A 12,639-nucleotide genomic window follows, 5' to 3' on the forward strand; every position below is an offset into this window, starting at 1 on the left:
AAACTTTCCTTGCTTCACAACTATATCTCAGATATTGCCTTCCTGCGCCTTGGGCGCACGAACAAGTTTGAGCTGGGTAACCCATCCTTCTTTTCTTCCCTCCTTCTGTCCTTTGTTTTCCTTTCTTTAGCTCTTGCCTGTTTTTCTTAAGCAGTCTATGCCACAGGCTCCACGTCCTTCCAAGAAAGCCTTGCTAATCTCTAACAAGAAGGAATTACATCATGCCTGCAGGTTGCTCAAAGTTGTTTCCTCCAAATGATGTTTAAAAACACCCTCTGTGGTTGGAATTCTGCTTACTTGCTCTTTCTATATGTATATGCTTCTCTTAAAAACTAGAGGTATGGGAAAGTTGAAGAGAGTAGATCCTGAGTTCTCACCACAAGGAGAATTTTTTCCCCTTTTTTCTTTTCTTCTTTCTTTTTATTGCATCTATATGAGAAGACAGGTGTGAGCTGAATCTACTGTCATTTCACAGTGTATGTAAATCAAGCCATCATGTCATTCGCCTTAAACTTACACAGTGATGTATGTTAATTATTTCTTATTAAAACTAGGAAAGAAAATTCGAGGTGAGTACTTAATCATTATCCCAAATGAGATAATAGGACATCGTGATCACGTGTCACACAGGTCTTGGGAACCTCTCTACTGGGCTGTGGCAGGGGGCCTCTTGGGCCAATCCCACTGGTGCCGCCACGGTCCCAAGGAGAAGGGGTACAAAACCAGACTCTAAGACTTCCCCGGAGGTTGAAGAACCCCACCTTCGAGCAGAGGACTGGGAACAGTGTGGGGGTGTCTGGCTTAAAACAGTACCACTTACTACCTCATGGTCTCAGAGTCAGACCAGATGTGGCTCAGGCAAGGCCATAGTCAAGTGCCAGCTGGGGCCACGGTCACTTCAAGATTCAACTGAGCCAGGATTTGCTTCCAAACTCACTCAATGACTGCTGGTGGGATTCAGCTCCTCGCGGACTGTTGGACCAAGAGCCTTAGTTCCTTCCTGACTGTTTTGTTTCTTAACACGTGATCGGTTCTCCCTTGTGTTTTCCAACATGGCAGCTGGCTTCACCAAAGTTATCAAGTGAGAGAGAACAGGAGAGAGTCAGTGGGAGGCAGTCACAGCCTTTTATCACCTAATCTCAGAAGTGACACCCCATAACTTGTGCTGTATTCTTTTGGTTGGAAGCAAGTCCCCAGGTCCAGCCCACACTCGAGGGGAGGGGTCTCCACAAGAGTGGGAATACCAGGAGGCAGGGATCACTGGGAACCATTTTAGAAGGCTTCCTACCACAAGAGTCTGAAAGAAAACCAGATGTATGTGGGAAGTTACTATAAGACAATGGATGCCATCTCAAATCATGGTGAAAGGGATACACACACACAAAAATGGTTGAGATAATTAGCTTTTGTTTGGAAGTTAGGTTCCCTGCCTCACACAATTCACAAAAATAATTTCCAAATGGTTAAAAATCTAAAAATAAAATAACACCATGAAAATAGTAGAAGAAAACACAGGAAACTGATTTTATAGTCTTCAGATGGGAATGTCCTTCTAAACATGACTAGCATGTCCCCTACAGTTTTATTCCCAGAACTAGAAATGGTACCTGGTATATTGGGAATGTTTAAATAATGCTTGTTGAATAATGGCTGAAGGAATAAAACCCCAAAACCCTAACAGAAAACACTGACAGTTCTGACCAAGGATGATTGTGAAAGGTGTGTGTGGTGGTGGACACTAAAAAGAAAGTTAAAACAAAACCAAAAAGCGAAGGAAGCATGAAGAATTGAGCCCAGTGAAGAATAAAACGTAGCTTCGTTAATGGCTGGAAACTATTCAATAACCCAGATTGCAAAACTTCTCATAAAACATGTTAGGCAAATAGGAAGGTCTTTTCATCTCTTTCTCTGAACCCAGACTCTGTAACCTACGAACAAACCCATGGGGAAGCTGGGCCTGTGGTCCCCACTCATCCTGACTTTCCTGCAGGCCATGGACAGAGAGGCTGGAAAGCGGAGGGTCTGCCCCAGTAGCTGGGGAGGAGCGGACGGGCTCCTTGACTGATTTCAGGTGTCCCCAGGGAAGGAGAAGTCAATGTGGACACACCTGAGCTGCAGCCCCCTGAACCAAGTGTCATTTCTTCCCTAGGGAAAAGGAAAGATGGAAAGGAGGGAGGAGATGGAGAGAGGGGTTAGGATTCCTCTCCTCTGTGGACATCAAGGATGTATGTGTGTGAGTGCGAGTGTACGTGAGTGTGTATGTGAGTGTGAAAGAATGTGAGTGTGAGGGTGAATGAGGGTGTGGGTGTGAATGTGTGAAACAGTAAGAGTGAATGAGTGTGTAAGTGAGTATGAGGGAGTGAGAGTGAGTGCGAGTGTGTCAGTGTATATGAATGTGCGAGAGTGAGTTTGAGTGTGTGAGAGTGTGAGTGTCAGTGTGTGTGTGTGTGTTGAGTGTGTGTGCATTGGGGGAGCAGGGGCAGTTCCCTCTTCCCAATATTCCAGGATAAATATGGCCCACAAAAGATCACTATCTATGTTATGCAAAGGGTTCCCTCAAGAAAATAAAGGGGTAATATACAATTAAAAGGGAAAAAAATCAAAGGGTGCCTGGCTGGCTCAGTTGGCGGAGCATGCGACTCTTGATCTTGGGGTTGTAAGTTTGAGCCCTGAGCTGGGCTTGATTAATTAAAAATAAAACCTTTTTAATAAAAGGGGGAACATTTAGAAGAAAACAAATGAACAGATAACTTATAGAAGAAATACAAATGGCTGATAAAGATGTAGCAGATCCAGAGTTTTTTTTTCCCTGCCTCATCTTCTTTCCTTGAGCTCCTCACTCCTGGAGGGGAGAAGACTTGTGGCCATTCAAAAATTATTTTTAGCATGATAGCACATAGAAGTTATGGTATGATAGGTGGTCAGTAGGAGCAAGCTTTTTGGGGTTCAGTCAGGAAAATGGCAACCATTCTATGCATTTTGAGCCTGAAGGACTAAATACAAGTATCGGGGGCTTATATAATTTATGGAAGAGCGGAGAAAATTATAGGGAAGCTACAACCAAAGAGCCAGGCCTCGAACACCAAGGGGAGGGTTCCTGAGAATTCGCAAGGAAGGTGTGACTCACATGCACTCATGGGTCTAGATCCATCTGCTTCCAAAGAATAACGTCTTGTCATCAGTCACGCCTTCCACATCTCACAGAATGTCTCTCACCAGCAAACTTGAATCTTGGACCATACGGGGAGAGGGATTCTGGGAATTGTAGTTCCTGTCTTCATTACACTGCGCAAGAGACCTCGGTGGCATTGGCAGTGATGCCAAGGTGACTCACACAGCCAGACACAGTCCGCCGGGGTCCACACACGTCCCTTTACTCGTGTTTAACTTCCAAAAACAGGAAGTGAGAACGTCATGTTTCTGCATAACACGAGCTAACTGTCGCTCAATCTGATGAAGCTGTGCTCGCTCTCTCCCAAAGAGACAGGCATCTCCCGGAGATGTGAATCCTTTCTGGGTCACAACTCCCTTAAATATCCAATAATGTAAATGTGGAATCAAAAATACTTTGTATTAGATAGAGAGGAGTGCAAAAAAAGATTTTTTCTTAAGGAGAGAAAAAAGTGCAAGAGCCAGGCAAAATGTCGCAACACTATTTGAGAGCAACTTCTCATTTAATGATGTGTGTGTGTCAAGCCGAAGATGTTTCTGGGGAAACTCTCAAAAGGAAACGTATGTCTGGGCGCCTGGGTGCCACGGTCGGTGGAGCGGCAGACTCTTGGTTTCCGCTCAGGTCATGATCTCGGGGTCTTGGGATCAAGCCCCACGTGAGGCTCTGTGCTCAGCGGGGAGTCTGCTGGAGATTCTCTCTCCCTCTCTCTATCCCTCCAACTTGTGCTCTCCTTCTCCCTCCCACATCAATCAATCTTAAAGAAAAGGTATGTCAATCAAAACTGACTTGCCTTGTGACTGTTGATGCTTCAGAATACTCTGTCTTAGTACTTCAATAGCAATAAAATGAAGTATATATATATATATATTTAAAGATTTTATTTATTTATTCGACAGAGATAGAGACAGCCAGCGAGAGAGGGAACACAAGCAGGGGGAGCGGGAGAGGAAGAAGCAGGCTCACAGTGGAGGAGCCTGATGTGGGGCTCGATCCCATAACGCCAGGATCACGCCCTGAGCCAAAGGCAGAAGCTCAACCGCTGTGCCACCCAGGCGCCCCTATTTTGTTTTTCTTAAAGGAGAAAAAAACGAATAGCACCTGCACAGTCCTTCTTTCTGCAACTGGTCATGTGAACACGACAGGAATTAGTAATGTGTTTTTCCATCAACCATACTGTGTTTTCCTTGCCCTCAGCCACCGCTTTGGCACCCATGATTCTTTCCCTCACAGGGGGACCCAAGGCATTTCCAAAGATGGTTCTGCCTCCCTTGGGTTGCTGGAGTATTTTAACTAACTGTTGCCACTGGACATGTAATATTAAGAGGCACGACAGACAATGCCCTGGGTTCCTGTTCTTCCCCGCTGCATGGTGTGATCACAATCTTCTTGCCTTTGATCTCACCACCAATCACTCTGATGGGACAGCACCTGCCTTCCTGCCTGTTGGTTCAGTAGTTTGAGGACCCCCAAGTGGCCAGGTGTCAGTCTCAGCTTCCAGGTCAACAGGAGAACCCTTGTTCGATTTCCCTTAGAAGCAGTCTTCTCTTGGGCACTAAGATCTCTAAACCAGCAAAGCCCAATGTTACAGAAACAGGAATAAAATGTTTGCTAGAGGGCCATTCAGCAAGGTCTGTCCCAGCTCTAGCCTTGTTTCTGGAGCCGTAATCTTCAAAAAGTTTGGGTACTTCCCTTTCCGCAGTGCACAGCACCTTTGGAGAAGGCAGGGAGAAGTGCTTCTCAACGTACATTTTAGGCAGTGTAGCCAAGTCGTTCCTTGAGAGGACCACTCCCCCCTTCAATCAAGGGGCTCTGGGTCTGTGAGCTGGCTCGGTTCTAGGAACTGACCAAGGGGGCAGGACTCCCTTGTGAGCTGGTCCATGTCACATTTCTGTCTGCTAAGGGTTTTTTCTCTTGTACAGATTAAAACTCTATCTCAGTCCTAAGGCCACCGTGACCCATTAACACCTGCTAACGATCTCTCAGGCCATGCTATACTTATGGAACACAGGGAGCCCATCTCGAAGGCGGCCTCTCCCACTGTCGTCCCCGGTCTGCAAAGAAGAACCACTACAGAGCCTTTCAAGGAGGCTGGGGTTCCTCTCAGCACCGAAGCAGGCGTGACCACATTTCCAGAGGTCTCTATAACAGGAAGTTGGTTTGGTGGAAAGTGGCAGAGATATGTGAAAGAGAGTAAGGAGCTCTGGGGATGCCAATGGCAAGGGTTTTGTTGCTTCTGTCCTCCAAGGGTAATATGCACCTGCCCCGCGTGTCTCTAAGAGGTGGTGGGGGAGAGGGGTCACCTGCAAAATCCAGCTAGTTCTATCAGTTACCACGTGCTTGCACATCGCCACAAATTACGTCCTGTTCTGAATCTGTTCTAACGACGATTCTCTCTGAGCGCTCTGCAGGCTCATTAGATAATATTTTCGTCTCATGCAGCTGCACAAGAAGCGTCCCGTGTCCCCAGATGACTGATGGCAACCGGCTTCTCCGTCCTCAGTAGGCCTCACCACGTCTTACCACACCAACGTACGTCTTCCCTGCCGCTTTATTAACCTACGATTGACAGACGAAAAAGCACACAATTAGGTCGTACAAGGTGATTTTTCAAGGTGTACAATATGATGATTTAATATAAGTGCACGTTTTGAAATGATCGCCACAGTCAAGTTCATGAATGCATCCACGGCCTCATGCAGTTCCCGTGTGTGTGTGTGTGTGTGTGTGTGTGTGTGTGTGTGTGTGTGTGTGGTGAGAACACTTGTGATTTACTCTTTTAGCAAATTTCAAGTCTACAGAGAGTATTAGTCACTACAAGCACCATACTATACATCAGATTTCCGGAACTTACTTCTCTTACAACTGAAACCTTGTACCCTTTGACCAGCCTCTCCCCATTTCTCCCAACCCCTCAGCTCCTGGCAACCGCTCCGTGCTCTGGTTCTATGAGCTCGATTTTTGAAGATTCCACATAGACATGAGATCATGCAATACTTGTCTTTATTTCACGTAGCCTGATGTCCTCCTGATTCATCCTTGTCACAAGTGGTGAGATTTCCTTTTTTTTTTTTAAGGCTGAATAATATCCCATTATATATATTCCATTCCATTATATATATAATGTTCCATTATCTATATGTAACAGATATGTATACAGATACATATATATAATTAGTTACTGGAATATATATGGAATGAAATCTATTCATATATTTGTTTTTGTTGTTTTTATTATATTATTTGTTTGGGGTTTTTGTGTGATTGGTTGGTTCTGCTACTAAGCTGTAACAGTTCCTTATACATTTCGGCTAGTCATCCCTTATCGGATACATAATCTGCAAATATCTTCTCCCATTTGTAGGCTCTTTTTTTCATTTTGTTGACGGTTTCGTTTGCTGTGCAGAAGCTTTTCCGTGTGTTGGAGTCCCACCTGTTTCCTTTTGCTTCTGTTTCCCGTGCTTCTGGCATCAGATGCAAAAAATTGTTGCCAAATTCAATGTCCAGGAGCTTTTTCCTTTATGTTTTCTTCTAGTTTTATACGTTCAGGTTTTATAAATCGATTTCAAGGTGATTATTGTATATGGTCCAATCCCATTCCTCCAAATTTACACAGAGAGGTATCAAGGATCCAAAAAGAATCACGAACGATGGGGGTCAGACGTCCTCTCTGGGTTCCGCAACCCCAAAACACCTGTGACACACTCTGGCTGTTCCCCCCACCCCCGCAACCCAGAAGCCTGGGTGGAGAGGAGGCAGGAATGTCGGAGAGGTGAGTGCTCGACCACTTGGGAAATCTGGGGCTCTTCCCCTCTCTCCCCATAGGGCAGGTGGGTTGCCCCCCACTACTGCAAGCCAGGTGAGGATTCCTGCAGGAGAGCCACTGGTCGGGGCTCGGGGTGTGTGCTGGAAGGGGAGAGGTCGGGGCCTGCAGGGGGCTTGCGGCTCTGCCTTCTGAACATCTAACAAGGAGGAAAGAAAACTGGAGGTGAGGGTGGGTCTGGTGGTGGGAGCAGAAGGGCTGCTTATACTCCCCCATCTGATGGATGACATTTCACTGGACTCTGAGGAAGGTAGCCAGAACCCAAGAGAGGGCCCCGACAGCTGGTCAGAGCCGGCCAGAGAAGCAGCAGCAAGTTCCAGAGGTTGTCTGTCCACAGAGGCTCCGGGAAAGACGGAGCCCTTCTCCAGCCCTCCCTCCTTAAGATGGCAGAGGAGCTGGAAACATGCAGGAGAGGAGTGAGGGGAACCAAGTGACCAAGACCCTCCTTTGCTGGCTCTCTCTGCAAGGGTTCAAGTCTTAGGGGAGGAACAATGAGACTGAGTGGGAGTGGACTTTTAAGATAACAGACAGCACTCAGAAAGCTGGGGAACTTGCCCAAGATGTCACGAAGGGACAAGAGGGGGAGAGTCCACATAGCTCGGTGAGGAGGCCGTAATGGGAAAGCATAAAGCAGCCCCGTGGGTGCACCTGCTGAGAGCAGACCCTTCAATTACCCCACCCCCTGCGTTATGCTGAAGCCAGACTTACCAATATTGGACCCGAATGTCTAAAGGCATCACATTAAGTGGAAAGGAAGTTGAAGAATGTGGGCAGAATATGTGTATTTAGGGGGAAAATAAAACACATGTGCACTTATATGTGGAGGTAAGAACTATGGGTAGGGGCGCCTGGGTGGCTCAGTAAGTTGGGTGTCTTGTTTTCAGCTCTGGTCATGTTCATGGTCGTGAGATCGAGCCCTGCGTAGGGCTCCAGGCTCAGCAGGGAGTGTGCTTGAGATTCTCTCTCTCTCCTTCTCTCTCTGCTCCTTCCCCTCTCAAATAAATAAATACATCTTTAAAAAAAAAAAAGAAATATAGGTAGGGGCTTAGGTAGGGAAAAGTGTCTGGAAGGGCATGTGCCAAGTTACCAGACAGGGAGAGGTATTGTCACTTCCTTCCACAGCCTTAAGAGAAAGAACCAAAAGATGTCAGCTTCTGGCTGATTTTTACTTTTGTGTGTGTGCGTGCTATTTTTCGGTAATAAAACGTGTTGCATTTATCATCAATTTTCAGAAACAACAAAAAAGGAAATATATTTAAAATGAACGGGAAAAAATGAATTGGAAGAAAACACAGGCACAAAAAAAATGGATTGGAAAATCCCTAGGAGACTCTGTTGCTTCGGGAAATCTCCATGCTTTCTGGAAGAGGGTAGATTCCGGGAGTGCCCCAGTGACACCCACTTCCTTGTCCCCCCGCCCCCACTCCTTCCTTCCTCCCATGACAGCCGCTTGGCTCGGCTCGGTGCTGCCACCTAGAGGTCTATGGAGGAGATGACTTCAAACGATCTGAGGGGGCCGACCCTCCAGCTGCAGTTTTCAGTTTTCATTTTAAGAAATCTGGTTTCAGGGCTGAAGATGGAACTTTGTGGGAACTTCCTGTGAAAAGACAAGAGAGGAGGACGGAGCAAAGCAGAATGAGAGAGAGAACAGCTGTGTGTGCATTATTAAGCATTTCAAAACCAGAACCGTGGGGACACCAAACAGGTGTGGGGTCCTTCTGAGCATACGCTGCATCCCCAAGAAGCCACCCCTGCTTGCACACTTGCATTTGGATGTGTGCGTGTTAGCACTGCTTTTGTACGCGGTGCATCTGCGTGTGCGTGGACACACGTGGACATTTGCCCTGGGCATCGCGTTCATATGCACCTGTCTGTACAAACATGAGTACGATGTGAGCACACATTTGCTTAGGTGATTTTGTGCGTCTTCGCGGATGGTGTGTCTGTGTTTGTGTGTTTCTGTGTGTGTGTGAGATAAAACAGGTGTTTGTGTTCTGGGTCACGGGAGCCTCGGGTCTCTCGCTGCAGCTGCCGGTGAATATGGCCAATGGGCGGACTTCCCTGATGTTACCTGTAACAGGTGTCACAGGAGTGAACGATGTCTCGGCACATAACGCCTCCGTCCAAAGCCCTGCACTGAGAGGCTTGACCAAGCTAGCACGGGCTTCCAGCCGCAAAAGCCTGTGTCCCTAGGATGAGCCCAGGCTCCCACTGAAGGGCCTGCCTGAGAAAGTTCACGGCTGCCAGCATTTCCAGTTTGTCCCAGCCAAACCTGGCACTAGGTCCCTGTGCTCATTTGCTTAGAGCGTTCACTCGAAAGAGCAGCTTAGATTTGCAAATCCTTCTTCGCCCCCTTGAGACCTCTCTGCGTCTGTCTCCTCCGACCCAGGAGTATGTTTCTCGAGGAGCTGAAAGCCATTCCTCTGAAATGCAGTCGTCTGGAAGGATAGGCTCTGTCTCGAGTCTCTGGGGGAGGATGAATCCCACCTTCCATAACGGCCAGGCAGCAGACGTAGTTGGCCTGATGGCACTGACACCGACCAACCCTTTGTAACTTGCCCCGCTTGTCTCCCTGCTACACCCTCACTCTGCCTTTCAGAACCTATTTTCTCCTCTTTAACTGCTGTCTGGCTTTGTCAACCTTTGACACCACACCCCCGCTCCCTTTCCCGCTCAGGGCACTTGATCTGCCTTCCTCCGGCCAGACCTGCGTGGCCTCGCAGGGTATGCTCTCCAAAGGCTGCGAGCCCCGCTCTCCTTGGCGTCTTGGGAGTGGCTTTCACCCCGCACCCTCCGATGGGATAACTCGGAAGCGCAGGGGCCACACAGCTCCCAGAGTTCCTTGGGGGATTTCAGTTCTTCCAGTGGTCAGAGCAGGCGTTTACCAGACAATGTACGTTTTATTGGCTTCCTCTCTCTCCCTTCCCCGCCCTCCTAGGGCATCTCCCAGCAAGGGCTTCACGGGGTCCTGGCCCCAGGGTCTGCTTCACGGAACCCAGTCTCTGAGTCTGCCTCCAGGGCTGGTGGCCAGTCATCAGGGCTCTACTCCCAGGGGCTCTTCTAGAGGTGGGTTTGTGGTTTGATTTTAGTTTCTCTCTGCTCAGCCAGCTGACGGTGGACAAGGACAGCTGCATGATGGGTAATGTGTTTTTCTGTCTCCTGCCTGCAAAGTCTTGTTCACCCTCAGGAAGGGGGGGCCTGATTTCTAACCCCATAGGCATCCTTCGTCTCCCCTCTCAGCTTTTCTGCTTTCCCACTGCTTCTCCTTTCTTTGCTTCTTTGTTTTTTTAATGATTTCTGGGGAGCAAGGGCCCATGTGGGAAATAATAAGGCAATAGCATTCATGGGGCCCCTACTCTGTGCCCCACACTCAGGGACACTTCCAGCCCTTACAGCTGCCCTATGACGGAGATCTCCGACTATCGCATTGCAGGCCAGGAACCCAGGCTGGGAGCAGGCTTAGGTAACTGGCCCGGTGCCTCACAGCTGTGTGGTGGCACCTAGAGGGAGACTCTGAGACCCGAGTCCCAGCCCTGCCAGCCGTGAGCTGAGGTAGCGAGAGTCACGAGGTCACTGAGATCCCACTTTACTCACTGCTGTGTGCCTCAGTTTCTCCATGTGTTAAATGGCAGGGTACGGGGTCCCTCAGCACTTTGCAGCCTCTGTGCCCCCGCTCTTCTTTAGGGAGGGAGCACGTGGCCTAGAGACTTCAGGTTCTCAGTCCGAGACGCCTGCGCACACGGTCACCGGTAAACCCCGCTCGGGTTAGCTTTCCTTGCAGACCATGCCTGGCGTTCACTCAAGTCACATGCCCTGCAGCTTTTCCTTCTCCTTCCCCAGCTTTAAAAGATCACTGACATTTCATTATGAGAAAGAATTTAGAGACAAGCAGCAATAATGAAAATCTCTGTGCGAACTTCCTCCTCTGAACTCTGAATACAAACATTCTGGAAGCCTCACCCCTGCCCATACTCATTCCGGATAAAACCACTGTTTACCCTTCCTCAGAACGCTGTAACCTAGTGCTTAAGGGCGTGGACTTGAGAGTTAGACCACCTGGATTCAAATCCCAGCCCTGGGGCACCTGGGTGACCCAGTCAGTTAAGCGTCTGCCTTCAGCCCAGGGCGTGATCCCAGGGTCCTGGGATAGAGCCCCGCATCGAGCCCCGCATCGGGCTCCCTGCTCCACTGGGAGCCTGCTTCTTCCTCTCCCTCTCATGTTCCCTCTCTTGCTGGCTCTCTCTCTCTGTCAAAAAAACAAAAAACAAAAAACAAAAAAACAAATCCCAGCCCCAGCGCTAATACCGTGTGACCTGGGGCGAGTCACCGGACTTCCCTGTGCCTCGTTCCTGATCTGTACAATGTGACAGAGCACCTTTGTTGCAGGGGATGTGGTTTTGGAGTGTTGTTGGGGTCCGGAGCTGACGGCCAAGAAAGAATTTGAGACGTCTGGTGCAGAAGAGTGATTTTATTAAAGCAGGGGGACAGGACCCATGGGCAGAAAGAGCTGCATTGTACATGTGAGGGGTGACTGATTCTGTACTTGGGAGTAAGAAGAAGGGAGGTGTCCAAAAGGGCTTTCATCTGCTAAAGAAGGCTCTCAGGATCCTGGAGGCCAGGCTATTGTCAAGCTAAGTTTGTTTTTTGTTTTTTTGCCTCTAGGAAAACATTAAGACAGTTGGGAGTTCCTGGAGGAATGTCATAGTCTGCCTGGGGGATGATAGGGCTCCAGGAAATTCAATCTACGGGTCTCTGAAAATTAGGCTATTGATAAGAATGCTTTTTTTCTTGGGGCGCCTGGGTGGCTCAGTTGGTGAAGCGTCTGGCTTCGGCTCAGGTCATGATCTCTGGGTCCCTTATCGGGCTCTCTGCTCAGCAGGGAGTCTGCTTCTCCCTCTCCTTCTCCCTCTGCCCCTTCCCCCACTAGAGCACTCTCTCTCTCTTTCAAATAAATTTTTAAAACCTTTAAAAAAAAAAAGAATGCTTTTTTCTTGTAAAGCACAAAGACTTTTGATGGAGACTCCTGTCCTGTAGGACTGTGATCTCTATCCGTGAACCATTTGGTTTTTCCTCCCCTTGGTTACACAGCCAGGAGTGCCTGAGAAATGTCACAAACGTCCCACCCGGGAGCCAGGGGGTGGGGGGAGGCGGGGGCTGGAGAGGTGCGGGGTGTCAGCTTGCCTTCTGCTGCTTCATCCCAGGGCAGTTGTGACTGACTTAACGCACATAGAGCTGTCAGGGGTGCTCCTACTCTTCCTAACGGGGTCACCCTGGGGTGCGAGCCTCCAGGCTGGGGAGATGGTCTTCCCAGGGACTCAACTTCTCTGTGGTGGACATTTGCAAGGGGGCTGGGGAGGGGGGAGGCACCCTGGGTTAAGGGGTTAACCTACCCAACTGAAGAGCAAACCAAAACGTAAGGGAAATCCCGTAAGAGCCCGGGGTGGGGACGAACTGAAGGAAGAAACTTCTAAATCACAGGGGCTTGAGCGCCTACAGACCCAGAGGGGAGGAGCTGTGGGGATGAGCAGGGGCCCATTAAAAACCAAAATTTAACTGAGTAAATTAAAGATCTAATCACCGACAGGGGAGCATCCCACGTAGAGGGGAGCTGAGACTCCTGTACGAAATGGAAGGATTTTATAGGAAG

Source organism: Ursus maritimus, unplaced genomic scaffold (genome assembly GCF_017311325.1).
Source record: "Ursus maritimus isolate PB19 unplaced genomic scaffold, ASM1731132v1 scaffold_21, whole genome shotgun sequence".
NCBI lineage: Eukaryota > Metazoa > Chordata > Mammalia > Carnivora > Ursidae > Ursus > Ursus maritimus.